This window comes from Haemaphysalis longicornis, unplaced genomic scaffold (genome assembly GCF_048455015.1).
Source record: "Haemaphysalis longicornis isolate Haplotype H1 unplaced genomic scaffold, Haemaphysalis longicornis Haplotype H1 scaffold_1, whole genome shotgun sequence".
Taxonomy (NCBI): Eukaryota; Metazoa; Arthropoda; class Arachnida; order Ixodida; family Ixodidae; genus Haemaphysalis; species Haemaphysalis longicornis.
In genome coordinates this window covers 338,004,763-338,018,958 of record NW_027526203.1, presented here as the reverse complement: position 1 = coordinate 338,018,958, position 14,196 = coordinate 338,004,763, and the positions used below count along the sequence as shown (strand labels likewise).

At 49.8% G+C, this 14,196-nt stretch overlaps 2 protein-coding genes across 8 annotated transcripts in view; one reads left to right on the top strand and one right to left on the bottom strand.

Annotated features, from left to right (window-relative positions):
• The window catches only part of LOC144152907 (zinc finger CCHC domain-containing protein 24-like), a 349,875-nt gene that overhangs the window by 152,911 nt on the left and 182,768 nt on the right, over positions 1-14,196 (bottom strand). The window lies entirely within an intron of this gene.
• Positions 1-14,196, top strand: part of LOC144152881 (sodium-coupled monocarboxylate transporter 1-like) — a 121,957-nt gene that overhangs the window by 22,720 nt on the left and 85,041 nt on the right. The window contains exon 1 of one of the 6 annotated variants that reach the window (XM_077684436.1): positions 9,846-13,938. The exons of the other annotated variants lie outside the window; for them this stretch is intronic. The gene's annotated coding sequence lies outside the window, so the exon portion shown is untranslated. Of the gene's footprint in view, positions 1-9,845; positions 13,939-14,196 lie in introns of those variants that run through there. 6 annotated transcript variants of the gene reach the window in all.

Sequence of the window (14,196 nt, the reverse complement as noted above, 5' to 3'; positions counted from 1 at the left end):
GCATTTTTTTATTTACCCCGCGTGATTGCGTTAATCCGGACCTTTCATTTGATACCTTACACGCCTTAGCCTCATCAGTTTCACTTTTCACCCAATCTAATGCGGTCATTATTCTGTCTTAAGGGGCGCTGCCCAGTCAATTCAGCTAATTCATTTGAAACAGTAGAAAGGACAGCCCCCGCCCCCATTTCCCCCCGGCTCTCACCTCTTCCTTTGTGACCCCTAGTATATCAAGCCGTTAACAGTAGCAGGCGAACAACCAGCACGCCAGCGCCGCCGTGTGCTTTCCCACCACCCTTTCCCACGCTCTTAGTGGATCCGTCAGGAGGAAAAGTTAAGACAACCCTTTTTTATGACCTCACCAGTCAATTATCACTCACGCGCCCAGCCGCGAAAATTAGGTATACAGCAAGTGCTTATGGCCATAAAAATTCAACAAGAAACTAAAAAAAAATCAGACACCACCTCCCTCCCAACCGATCATGCAGATCGCGATTGGTGCCATACCCGCAGGTAACTTGAATTCCGAGCCCACAGTGACGCATGAAACTTAACAGCCAACCATAGCTGCCTGCTAGGCTACTCATATGTACTCAAACTCCAAATGGACTTAAAACTCCTATTTACTCAGAACTCAAAATGTACTCAAAACTCAATATGTAATCAAACTCAAAATGTGCTCAAACTCAAAATGTACTCAGAACTCAAAATGGACTCAAACTCAAAATGGACTCAAACTCAAAATGTACTCAGAACTCAAAATGAGCTCAAACTCAAATTGTACTCAGAACTCAAAATGAACTCAAACTCAAAATGGACTCAAACTCAAAATGTACTCAGAACTCAAAATGGACTCAAACTCAAAGTGTACTCAGAACTCAAAATGGACTCAAACTCAAAATGCACTCAGAACTCAAAATGGTCTCAAACTCAAATTGTACTCAGAACTCAAAATGGACTTAAACTCAAAATGTACTCAGAACTCAAAATGGACTCAAACTCAAAATGTACTCAGAACTCAAAATGGACTCAAACTCAAAATGTACTCAGAACTCAAAATGGACTCAAACTCAAAATGTACTCAAAACTCAAAATGGACTCAAACTCAATCGGACTCAAACTCAGTCGTGATCACTCGGCTCAAACTCACTCAAGCTCAAACTCACCATGCCACACTAGCCTCGCGCTCACTCAAACTTAAACTCACGCGTGAGTTTGAGTCCAAATGAGTCTGAGTGAGTGGACTCATGAGTGAGTTTGCCGACCTCTGCGCAGGCAACGCCAGCCTCGTCACCCAGGGGTGCACTGTGACCGCGCCTGTAAGTGGCGTCTGCTGCAGGACGCGGCTAGCTCGCTATTTCGTGTAATGCAGGAAACTGTAACTTGGTATAATTTGCGCATGCGTCATGGTGTTGCGGTATGCCCAATGAATCGGTTTTCGTGCCAACGTGAAGTGACGAACGTGAAGTCGCGGACCTCACCCGCCGCCTCGCGGCGCCAGCGCTGCGCCGGGCTATAAAGTAGATAATACGCCGTACCACACGCTCGCTCTGATACGCGTGTGATGGATGCGCTGCCGTGTATTTGTGCTGGGAGCACTATCGAGTACGCTGCCGCGTTCCGCGTCTAAAGGACAAGTTTGAGCCTTCTCCAACGTTTATCCTCACAAGCTCTATTTTCCGCATTCGAGCTAGCAGACATCCCCAGTTCCTCATCCCTTACCTCTGAAGCCTTGTTGAGTTCCATGCATGCGTGTACCCGAAATTAATTTCTTACAGTGGAGCTGTGTGTGGCTCTTTTTCTAACACTTGTCGGTGTCGGCACCGCCCTTTCCCGAAATAAAAGAATGCACGTAGGAGCCTGCGTAAAGTGCACCTATTTTCGGTGCCAGTGGAGTTGTTATGTGTGCGTACTTTCCTCCTCCTTTTAATCGCTTTCCCTAAACAGCGGGGGCGCACGGCAGTGCCTCGGTGAACACGGTACGACGTTAGTGAACATTCCCAGAAAACAATGGGACCATTTTCTGTCCGCGAGTGACTGGCGGCGAAGCGGGAGCGGCGTGTTTACGGCGCGTTTAGAGATGTTCTGGCACTGGAAACTTGGGGATATAAAGGCGGACGGAGGACTTCAGGCTAAGAAAACAAATAGAAATAAACAAGTATAGCCACTTCGTACAATAGTGTGCTGGTCACCAAAAAAAAAAACATTATCTGTACGCGGCAAATGATGGGGTTATTGCCCAAAAGACTAGCTTTTCTTTGATCGACTCTTCTCTAGTTTGAAGCAAAGCACAGCTCCTGGAATATTTATTTATGAAGAATGAAGACATTAGGCGGGTCGCTTTTAGCAAATGATTGCAGCTGGACATAAACACCATCACTTTCACGCCACCACCACCACGTCACAGCCCGCGCGGGCTGCATTTTTAAATTAAAATTGAAATTCCATGCGTTGACAAACATCACGGCGTTAGCTGATTATATCCAGTATGCGCCTACCGGAGTACGAAGTATAGGCCAGGAAGCCTCCATACCGTTTTCGACATCCACTTTTGCTGTGTAGGAAGATTGGCTGCTCTCACAGCGCAACACTTTTGTGCGTCGACGAGTCCTACGCTGGTTGTTGATCCGGTCGCCCCTTAAAGTATCCTGTTCGTGCTCCGCCACGCACACACCACCACATTCCACCCCCGTGAAGCGAACGCACGCACTACACAATGCGTCGGGAACAGTCTTTGTTGATCTTGCTAATACATTACTTTCTTAATTGCCTTTTAAACGCCGAGGTCGTCACTGTTTCGAAACTGCACGCGACAGGCCACGTTTTCTATATCGGAGCTCGCTGTCTCGCTAAACGTCCACCGGGAGCAGTGGTCATCTTGACGACTGCCCTCTCCTTTGCGCCGAGATCTCGCGAGAGGCTCGCCCTTTAACTCCGGTCATTGATGGAGCCTTTCCCCCTATGAATCTCCTCAGCCAGAGTTTTCTTGGAGGTTATGTGCTTAACTCCGTGCTCAGTCGGAGCAATAGTATGTTATCGCGTCGAATGTATACACCGTCATTTGGTTGACGAAGTGTTTGGCCGTATAGTTCTTTATACACTCCACAGTACGGAGTAAACTTTGTACTGCTGGAGGATTTACCGTAACATACTCCCAATGAAACTCCCCACCCGGCTTCTTTTCATTTACTGTGCAGGGCCCACTATAAGGAGTCAAAGCCAACCAATAAGGCGTGTGCTTACACACGGCAACAGGAAATCTAGGAAACCACCAATACTACATTTCGTTCAGCGGTCGGTGCGATCGGCTGCCTTGAGAAAGAGCATACCCCTTAGGATGCCCAATGCTGCGAACGTAAACGAAGCAGCGGATGGCGAGTAGCATCGACGAGCGCAACGGCGGGTGTGCGATATTTCACAGGGCCTTCATGGAAGGACCTTGAAAATTCAATTGCGCGGTGCGCGGCAGATTGGGGTTCGAGAACGATTTGATGTGTACGGCTAGCGTTCGAGATGTCATGAAGCGCGAACGCGTAATGCACTTGTTCCTGCCTGAAAGTGGAACGATTTCTCACTGAGCAGCGCTGTGCTGCGTAGCTCTACGACAAACCGATACGTGTACCCCACGGAGTCTATACAGCGTGCCTTTTCAGGAAAGGTACTCTTGACATCCACATTCGCACAGTTTAGTGACCTTGAATTGTTTTGCAAGAAACGGGGAGAGTCTTATGTATTTTTTTTGTTTTTTTTAACAGACTAATAGCCGTATTCTGAGTGTGTGTTCCACTGCATGTATTTACTTGACTCAGCTGAGTGGAGGATACCGCAATGCTTTGACATGCGAAAATCGCTTTCGAGGACCTCCTCGAATGGAGGCTCGAGTGGAGGAGGGACTCAGAACTCCAGGATAATCTCTTGTCTCACCGGTATCATGCAGAACAAACACTCCCCGAAATGCAGTACAAAAATATTTAGACCGTTCTTAAATTAGCAAATTGAACAAGCTTGTTTTAAAGCAAAACTTTATATGGCTAGGCGAAAGGAAAATCCGGCGTTCCAGTGTAAGCAAAAAAAAAAAATTACTCCCACCTCCCCTCGCGGGAACCCCTGTGTAGATGCTACGCATAGGGGGTTCCGTTGTTGTTTCCGTTAGGTTGATTCTCCCATCGCGTGAAACGTGCCGTGAACCCCCTGCCGCGGCTATGACGCTACGTGGCGCGGCTATGACGCAACACAATCCAACACAATCCACTTTAATCCAAATCCAATCCAAATCCAATCCAAGCCAAGCCAAGCCAAGCCAAGCCAATCGAATCCAATCCAATGCCCCTCGCGAGAGAGTGTTCGCTATCGGAGAGGAGAGGGGGTGAGCGGCGGAGAGCGCAGCTCGCGCGGCGAGGAGAATGGGGGAGGGGTGTGGACGGACAACGACAACGCCGTATGGAGGGACAAGGCGAGTGAATGAGATGCCGTCGCATCTGAATACCTCCGGTGCAATCCCATGTGCATGCGCGAAAATATTTTGCAGAGGCGTTCGAAGCTAGCAAGTGGGGAGAGATTGGCTGGGTTTATAGATGACGCAGCTGCACTCTTGCGTCCACCGACACTGGTGAGTGAGAACGGCGCATCGGAGGGAGCGAAAAACAGACTCGTTGGCAGCAGAGCGAATGCGCAGCGAGCTAGTGTGTGAAGCCCAGCTCAAGCGGCAACGGTGGGCGGGGGCGGTGGCGGTGCAGCAGCGTCAACGTGGCAATGGCAAACACCGGCTGCACGTTAGGCCGGGTTCAGACTGTTGCCGCAACTCTTGTAATAACTTTAAAGAACGACGTCATTTCACGTCTCAGCCAACCAAACTGCGTGACACGGCGTTTTTTTACGTCCATAGATCACGATACGGCTTCTGCGTAGGTAGTCTGAACATAGCCTTACTTCGAAATGGGTAGGGCATGCGTTATACGCAATGCACCGGCCTCGCGTTACTGCTGCGCCGGTGAACCATCTGTACGGAGTGCATGGGTGAATTTTTTCATTTACGTTGAAAGAAAGTCAGGTGTACCTTGCAGGTTGAAACCCAAGTGGAGTGCAGACACGATCAGTGCTGTGGGGTAAAACAACGCGACAGCCGATCACCGTGCGCATGAATTGGGTGCGGAGTTATGGAAAATACCATAAATGTTAAAGGACATATTCCTGAGAGATAAAATCGGGCTTTACTTGAAATAAACATTTCGCGTCCACAGCAATGCTACAAAGGATAAATGGTTTTAAGGTCTATTTTTGCACATGGAGTGAGTAACGGGTACAACTGTTCTATGAGTTAAGACTTGTTACCGCACCGTATCAGTGGCAATGGCGATGTTCCAAAAATTTGTGGGAGGGTGCGCTTATAGGAAATACCAAGATATCGTACAATTGGAGACACCTTTATTAAACGGTGACCAACCACAAAGTCAAAGATAACATACATCCGGTAACTAACGTGTTTACCATTCGATATCACATGGTATGAAAAAAAATCTCGTTTTTACCATGTCATATCGCCTGCATAAAGCATTTCGTCCCTATTCGCCAACTCTCATTATTCAACCGCTCTCTCATGAGGGGAATACCATATTTACATGTTTAGGTAGACTAAAATCGTAGACTAACCCCCCCCCCCCCCCGTTTCCACGCCCACATCGCACGTCAAAAAAAAAAAAAAAAAAGACAACACACGAGCCCTTTCCACAACCAAAATATAACGCGTCCTCGCTAGGGTTTTCACTAGTGCTGCTGCTGCCGTCACAGCTGCGGCATAGCCGAGTATACGAGCACAAAAAAAAAGCATTACGAACGAGCATTCGCAATAACTACAGTACGCAATATGTCGAGTCGGAAAGCACGCGCACAGTTGCAACTACGCCGTTGCGCCCCAGATTTCTGCTTTGTCGTGCCATCACTGGCGGTACAAGTTTCAGTTTCGATTGTAGGTCGACCCCCAACTTCATATTTTCAAATCTGAAGAACTTGGTCGATCTACAATCGTGTAAATGCGGTACCCAAATGAGGACCGGCGCTTTTTAATGCGGAACCACAGATGGATCGATAGGTGGAAAATTCGGTGTCGTCTTGATCAAGAGATGACACAGAATTGCCGATGGCGCAAAGATACAAAAAAACGAAGGCTATTCTGCCCTGCGAAAATGAATCACCAGTGGGGACGTATAGCGTACAGAGTCGCGGCCCAGCACCGCGCAGTAAGGGATCTTTGCCGGCCTCGCACACTTTGAACGCTGCCACGTCATACTTTTTAGGAAACGTATGTAGCAACACGCCCACTTCCTCTTCACGCTTCGCGACACCTCGAACGTCTCCAGGCCCGATTAAATAGTTCGTTGCCACGGCAGCCTTTTTCGGGAAGGCACGCGGTAACACCTCCATTGCACCTTCACACTTCGCGGCAGAAGAAACATTACCAACCACCATCAAATCGTTCTCGAACCCTAGTATGTCCCCCTTCGCACAACCAAATCTGAAATGCCTGTTCAGAATTGCAGTAAAGTGGCTATTTGGGCAAGTTGGTACGGGTTCATGGCAAAACTAAAAGTACCATGAAGTAACGGTGGCCGTTAGTTCATGCCTTTTATGTGTTACCATTTTATATACTTTTGCGTTTAGAATTTTATTGTTTCTTTATGTGTGTGTTTTTTACCTGAAACATGCGTAGAGTGATGATTGCTTTTTGTATAAATAGAATACTTGAACAATAGATTTCAGTTGAGAGCCAGCGCTCGTCCTGTGTTCTTTTCTTTTGTATGTTGTCTTTTTGCGCTGTAGTCATGCCATGAGTCTTGTCATGCCATGAGAAGCTTGTCCCAACTGGCGAAATTTCGCATGCTTGTGCTCGCCCCCTACTGGCCACTCGCTGCTGCGTTTACGTTCGTGGCATTGGGCTTCGTAATCGGCCCGCACTTTCACCTAGGCACGGCCGATGACACCAGCCACGGAACACTGTGAAGTTTGGGCAGTTTCCCACCTTTTCTGTAGCTATACGCTAGGTGTGAGCCCATGCCTTACTGGTTTGCCCCACTCCTCATAGAGGCCGGGGTATTGCAGTAGTGGGTAGAGTTCCTGTATATAGCTCCCCTGAACTCTAGTAGTGGCTGCTTTCTTAGCTTTCCTCTTGCTTCGCCAGGTGTCCGCGCATACCAGAGTCCTTTAATGCTCAAGGACTCTGCTATTACTTTGCCTCCTCATAAAGGTCACATGAAGTTCCCAGGTGGGGACGAAAACGTAGCCAGAAACAGCTCAGCTATAAAGCACTTGTTTTGATGTAGTGAATGTGGAAGCATGGCATGTAATTGCCTGACGGATGTCCCGGTATTATGGGCACCGCAATATGACTTCTCTGCTGCGCCGTCGGTTGAGGCAGTGGCATGAGTGCGAAGCTCGGCGCGGAGCGGGGTGACATGTGTCTTCTCACTATCGTGATCATCACTTTCCCTTTCCGTCTTTTCCTCTTCCCTCCACTACTATCACTCTTGGTCAATTTCAGGTATACCACCCGCATTCAAACGGAAAGCCGCGTGAATTTAAAGCCACTTATAAAGCGGCGCCTCAAACCGCCTGTAACGCAAACGGGCCGTCGGACATGCGGCCCGTTGACTGCTAGGCGAGCTCCCCAGCGGCCCGTTCATTGGACATTAGGGAGCCACCTGAGCGCCGAGCCACTTAATCGACGGGCCGCAGGTTCGGTGGACTACGGGCCCTTATTTTCGTATGCGGTCCGTTACGAAAATCTAGACCCAATAACGAAGCCCCTCCCCCCGAGGGCAGGATCCCCAGAATACGAGTCCTCCATTTTTATTCAAATAAATGCAGAACTCCGTCATTTCTTTACTTTTTTTGCCTCACATGGCACAGTCATCCCAATATCACGTAACGAGCATTAAACATTACAGTGCATAGGGCGTACAGAGAGCCCGCATGCACGTTCACAACCGTGAATCGAACTTGTGCCTATCACGTCAAGAGGCGGATGTCATAAGACTCATAACCACTACAGCACGACCTCACCGCTGATCAGGAGTGCAAACGTAGATTTATAAACACAATGTGGCGTGTAGCTCGTAAAGCGGTAGTACAAAATTTACCCCAAATGTTTATAAAACGTCGGTTTAGACCGGCCCCGAGCGCAAGCGGCTGAGCCGTCGAAGTCGAACAATCGGCTTGTCGATTACGCTGCCAGCCGCTCAGCGGCCCTTTCGTCTGACCTTGGAGGGCCGCCTAAGCGCCGAGCTACGTAATCGGCGGTCAGCAAGTTCAGAGGCCGCTGGCCCTAATTTTTGTGAGCGTCCCGTATATATATATATATGCCAGTTTGGTCCCGCTCAAAAAGCGGCCCCCAGATCATGGGGCTCCAAGACTGCGCGGCTTTTCCACTTTTTTTGCTTCAAATAAATAAAAAAATCCTCCGCCATTTCATTTCATTGCTTTTTTTGCCTCACATAGCCCAGTCGTTCCAAGATAATGTAATGAACTAAACATTACAACGTATAGCGTACACTGAAAGTAAACTTACACGTATACAACCACGGCATCGAACCTAGCTTTATTATATCAAGAAGCTTATGTCAGAGCCACTGAACCACGACCGCACTGTTTATCGTCGACTTATAAACATACTTCTGACTGTAGCTCGCCAAGCTGTAGTCCAAGAGCATACATTCGGTGTCTAGTGGCTTTTGTTAAGATTGTTATTTTAGGATCACTACTGCACAGACTCACAAGGCATAATATGTGTAGGGTTGTTCGCTTTCGGGTTTTACTTTTTTTTTAATCGGGGGGGAAGGGGGGTAAAAATCGGGTGCTGTTTTTCAAGCTGATAAAAGGGTAGAAAATGGGATTTTCTGCTTTACCTAAATGATAATTGTAATAGCTTGATTTGCGACGGAGCTGACTTTAAAGAATCAAGCGTCACGCGATGGTGCAAACCTCTGTGTTGGAGAATACGATGTTGACAGTTATTTGAAATTCCGGTTTTTTTTTCGGGTTAAATCTACAAACGTACTAAGTGATACACTCAGTTTATTTTATCAGTAGGTATCACGGTCTTCTTAAAGGAGTACTGACACTAAATTTCTCGCTTTCAGTTTTTATGCTGTAAAGAATACCTATTGGCCCAGTAATTACGAACATCGAACCGAAACCCGTCAGCCGCCATCATAGAATTAATTATAGCCCCTTTATTGCAACCAGTTTCAAATTCGGTCGCCGCGCGGGAAAATGGCCGTTCGAAGGCCAGCCTGCAAGCGGGCCAGTCTTACGTCACGGTCTCATCCGTGACGTCAGGGACGTTCGCCGTGTCGTCTGCTACGATTCCACCTGGTCCGCACTCGCCCGCGCAGTCGACATATCGTCTGGATCGTCAGAGTCGGATGAGTCGCTGCCACCCGACAGACAGAACAACTTTATTTGGCCAGGCGATTAGGCCGGCGATGTCTTCGCCGTCGTCCGTTTTTTTAATATCACTGTGGGTCGAACCGGCGCAGACCGTGATAGCAACAGCTTGTCGCCACTCTTATAACAATCTCATCGCGAAAAAGAAGTTCCACATGCGAGAAAGTAGATGTTAGTGTGTTGAAAAATTGTGCTAGGGGTTGTTATCAGCGCTGAATTTAAAAGCGGCGTTCAGATACTTGCCGCGATGGTAAGCCTACGCTGACCGGCAGCGGAGGTTCGGGCTCCGACCCAGCACTGCCGGCACCGCGGTGCGGCGAGCGGCCAAAAGATGGCGCCATCCTAGGAAAGGCGCCATCCTAGGCGTCATCCTAGGATGGCGCCACATGGCGCCATGCTAGGAAAGATGGCGCCACATGGCGCGGTGCCGGCACCGGGCAGTTTTCGGCACCAGTGCAAGGGAACACCATGCGCCGGCCACGAACTGAAGAGCAAAGACGTCGAACACGCAAGGTTTACAAGCATTGCTCACACAGCTGCGCCCAAGTCTCCTGCCCAAACGAATACCACCGACAACAGCAGCGCAGGATATCGTTTCCGGTTCCGAAAACGACCATATGACGTCACCCTGAACCGGCCAGACACGCCGGCCGATGTTTCGTCACGCCGAAAGCGATTTCACTAGTGCTGCCGATTTGTGGAAGCTCGCGGCCGGGACAACCAAAATCGATTTTAGATGTGATTCCGGCCTCGGATCGCTGCAAAAATTTCTGTGAGGCATCTGTACAAACTACTGAAGCCAATTATATCATTTTTTGGGCGTCAAAATTTGGTGTCAGTACTCCTTTAAAAGTTAAAATTGGTGTTTTAAAAGTTAAGTTAAAATTGGTGTTAAGTTGAAATTGGTGGTGGTGGTGGTGATGATAAAGAGCGGTTGGCCAAGGCTGTCAGTCACAGTAACGACGAGAAGAAAGACACGCAAAAGGAAAAGGATCATGTTAATAACTGAAGGACACGTCCGACACTTGGGCACTTATTCATTTATTATGAGGTTTAACGCGCCGACGCTACACAGACGATGAGGCGCGCCGTAGTGAAGGGCTCCGGATTAAGGCTTACCACCTGGGGATCTTTAACGTGCGCCGAAATCTCGAAAATAATTGGGCACTTATGATTTCGCATTCACTACATCATAAGGACTGCTTAAATGACCTCGTAGCTTTTCATGCAAGCTATGCTGCTTAGGAGCTAGCACACTGGAACGAACAATTTAACTCTCTCTCTCTCTCTCTCTCTCGTGCTCTCTCCCCTCTCTCTTCTTTTTTTGACACTTCGTTCTTTTACCTTCAACTAAAGCTTTAAGCCTATACGCCAATTTTCGCTTGATATTTAAATTGCTTAGACACCTCCGAATACGTTAAACTGTATAACTATTTTTTTTCTTAATTTAGAGACTACCTTACCTAGTTTATGTCACCGTTGCAATGACCAACACTTTTCTAGAAACACAAGTGTAAGAGACTCGGTGTCCTTAAAGGAGCCCTGAAAGGCGTTTTGAGCTCACTAAATGTACAAGCGCAGTCGTTAGGTTGGGTGGTCAACGTTATTTCTGCCAAGTATGTAGCTTTTTACGTGCAGCGGAAAGCTTACACTTTGTTGCGAAGTTTGTCACTGCTTTCCCAGCATTTCCTGTGTGTTTTGGGGCACCGCCATTTAAACGCATGTACGTCATCGATTCTCCCATGTGCGTCACGAAGAATAGACCAATAGGGAGAGGTTTCGCGGGAAAGTGTGGACAGCGAGGCTAGCCAGACGAAGCCGCTAGAGCCCCCGGAACCAGGTGTTCCTCCGGGTGCGAGCTCTAACTCGGGCGATGTTGTGGCTAAACCTGCGAGCGGGACACGAGAGACAGCGAGCAACGAAGGCCGAGCGGCGAGCGGACCGAAAGCTCTGGCAGTATATAGCTTAGTGGAGCCGCCGACGGCCGAAGCGGGTTGCGTCATCCCCATCGGCGCGGAAACCCAGGTGGCCGAGTGTTGCGAGGCTAACTCGACGTTGTCCCCAGTTCTCGATGGCTTGCTTGAAAGCAAGGTGGGGCACTTTCACCCGCGTTCCAACCTAGTGGAGCAAAGGTCCCCAGGGCGAAAGCGAACGTTCAGCGCTTTCTGCTTTGAGCAGAAACGCGATTGGGAGGCATGCGTGCCTGCCGCTATGTTGGCCTTGAAGTCAGTTCCGCGCGAGATTACGGGCGTCAGCTTTGCGAGGCTTGTATATGACCGGGGAAAGAACGCGTTTCGAATGACGAAACTCGCCTGTGGGGAAGAGCTAGTTGTAACGCAGCGTTCTTCGTTTCCCCGTTCGGACAGTCCGTCCGCCATGTTCAGCTTCGGACTCAAACACGAGCAGTATTGCTTCTCGAAACTAACGCATTGGGTGTTTCGTGGCCTGGCAGAGTACGCGCTGAGTAGGAGCAAGTAGACCACTTACGAGTCGTGCTGAGCAGGCCTACAAATCAAACCATCGAAGTGTCACGTAGGTTGCGCCGAAGTGATGTAACTAAGGCAGGTGGTTGTGGTAGCGCGGCCGACGCAGACCGTCCGAAATTAAAGTAGGCGTAGTCGTGAGCTATCGCCGACCAACCACTAAGTCAGACATAAGGGCTTATTCGGGTTTGACTGGATATGGCTAAACTTATGTGAGAGATTACTCCATACTGGCTAGTGCTTTAACTGACGCTCTCAGAAAGACTGAGCCAGTTGGGGTGGAATGGGACATGAAAGGAGGACGCGTTTTAAGCGCTGAAACGAGCCTTGAGCGAGGAGCCAGTTCTAAAGGTCCCCGACTTGTCCAAGGGTTTCGTAATTCAGTGCGATCGAGCGATCGTGGCATGGGTGCTGTACTATGCCAAGAGGATGCGAACGGCCGGGAACGGCCAGTTTTGTACTTCAGCCGCAAGCTAACTTGCAAGGAAGAGGCTTACAGTACTTCCGGAAAGGAATGTGGCTGCGTCGTGTGGGCAGTGCAGAAGTTTGCGTGTTCTGTCGCCGGTAACGCAGACGCACTAGGCCGGGCATTCTAAGAAGGGCCGCCTTCGTCCTCCCCGTGTCTTTCGTTTCGTTTCTTCGTGAGCAGATTTTAGCGTAGCAGGTAGATGGAAGCAAAATTATTGCCCTCATTTGCTGCCTCCGTTGATTATTTCCGCACCGCGTGATTTCAAGTAATCAACCTTCGTTATCATTTAATGTTGTGGGTTACGTTTGACACATAGTGTGAGTTCTTCATTAAGAGTTTTACGTTCCGCCTGGGCCTCTTGGTGTAGAGGGTCCAAATTTGGAATAGACACTTAGCTAGGAGAGTTTGTCACGTTTTGGAGTCTGGTGTTCTGACAGAGGACAGAGGGTGCTTGCTTGCGCTGGGTGTTGCCTGTTGTCGGTGGGTTCTTTGCAAGCTCCAGAACGATGAGCAACCGGTGCTGAGGACAAAACAGAAGAGCCGGACGAAGCTGGTCGAGACACCCGGCAGCACGGCGAGGTACCTGTGATCCGGACCTGGCAGGCTGTACCTGTTCAAGGAGAGGAACTCGGTGGAGCCGCCATTTTCCTGGGGCACTGGAGGTGTACCTGGATGAGCCTGGCGAACGAGTGCGCCCAGCATCCGAGCCACGTGGAGGCAGCTCGTCTTCACGGCGCATTGTCTGGCGGCGGGGTTGCTGTTGTGCCAGAGCGCCTGGCCCAAATACGTTGCACGAGGCGACGCGCCGACAGCGAGGCTGAGTCACGCCTCTCCCTTTCGTCGCTGCGGCGCGGCCAAATCCCGCATCTAAGAACGACCAAATAAGGGCATGTCGCTACGCCTGGAGGCGAGGTCACGGAGACGGCGGGGGCATCGCCCTCTCTTCCCCCATTGGCGGCGCAGCTGACTCACTGCTTCGCTACCATTCGTTGGAATTCAAACTTCAGGCAGCGAGAGCCCTGATTGGAGCTATTTGAACTTCTCGGGGCCACAACGAACTTCCCGGGGTATAAAAGAAGCCCGGAGGCTCTCATCGTCGGCATTCCTCGGCACCTTCTCTCCGGCGGCACTTTTCGGAGGCACCGAGTGAAAGGGTGCTGTCGCCTTTGTGCGAGTCATGTAACGTTTGCTTACCCTGTACATACTGTATATAAATGTTCCTTCAAGTTTTCGTCGGCTCGAGGACTTCTTCGCTCTGCTCTGCGCCGCGTCGATAGCGGACGGAGCAAGGCAACGTCGCTACATCTCTGACTGCACTCGGATGGCCACTCGCAACAGTGGAGGCTGCGGTGAGAGGGCCCAGTCCCAACAGCGGTGACAGCGTCGGGATGGCTGATTCCCAACATCGGTGACGAGCAGGAAGGCGAGTCACAACCTGGGAGCAGCGCTGGGGAGGTCATTCCCAACAACACACCGGCTGCAGATGAATAGACGCGCGGTAGACCCTGCGGAAGCCATGTCCGGCGAACCACCTAAAAGAGATGCGAGGTGAGAAAACACATCTCCAGAGTGATCATATTTCGCACACACCGGCTGACTGTCGACTGCGGCGGTCGGTGGTGCGGTCGCTACCAACGCTTCCGTAAAATCTGTCAGTCGCGGAAAACCGCAGCGCACACAACACTTACTCCTCAACGGTCATCGAGCGAAAGCCGCTTCGAAGTCGTCGCAAACGGGGGTCGGTCACCAGATGAGCCAATGCACAGCACTTTTTTGGAGATAAAAACAAACTCAAGTTCCTCCTCC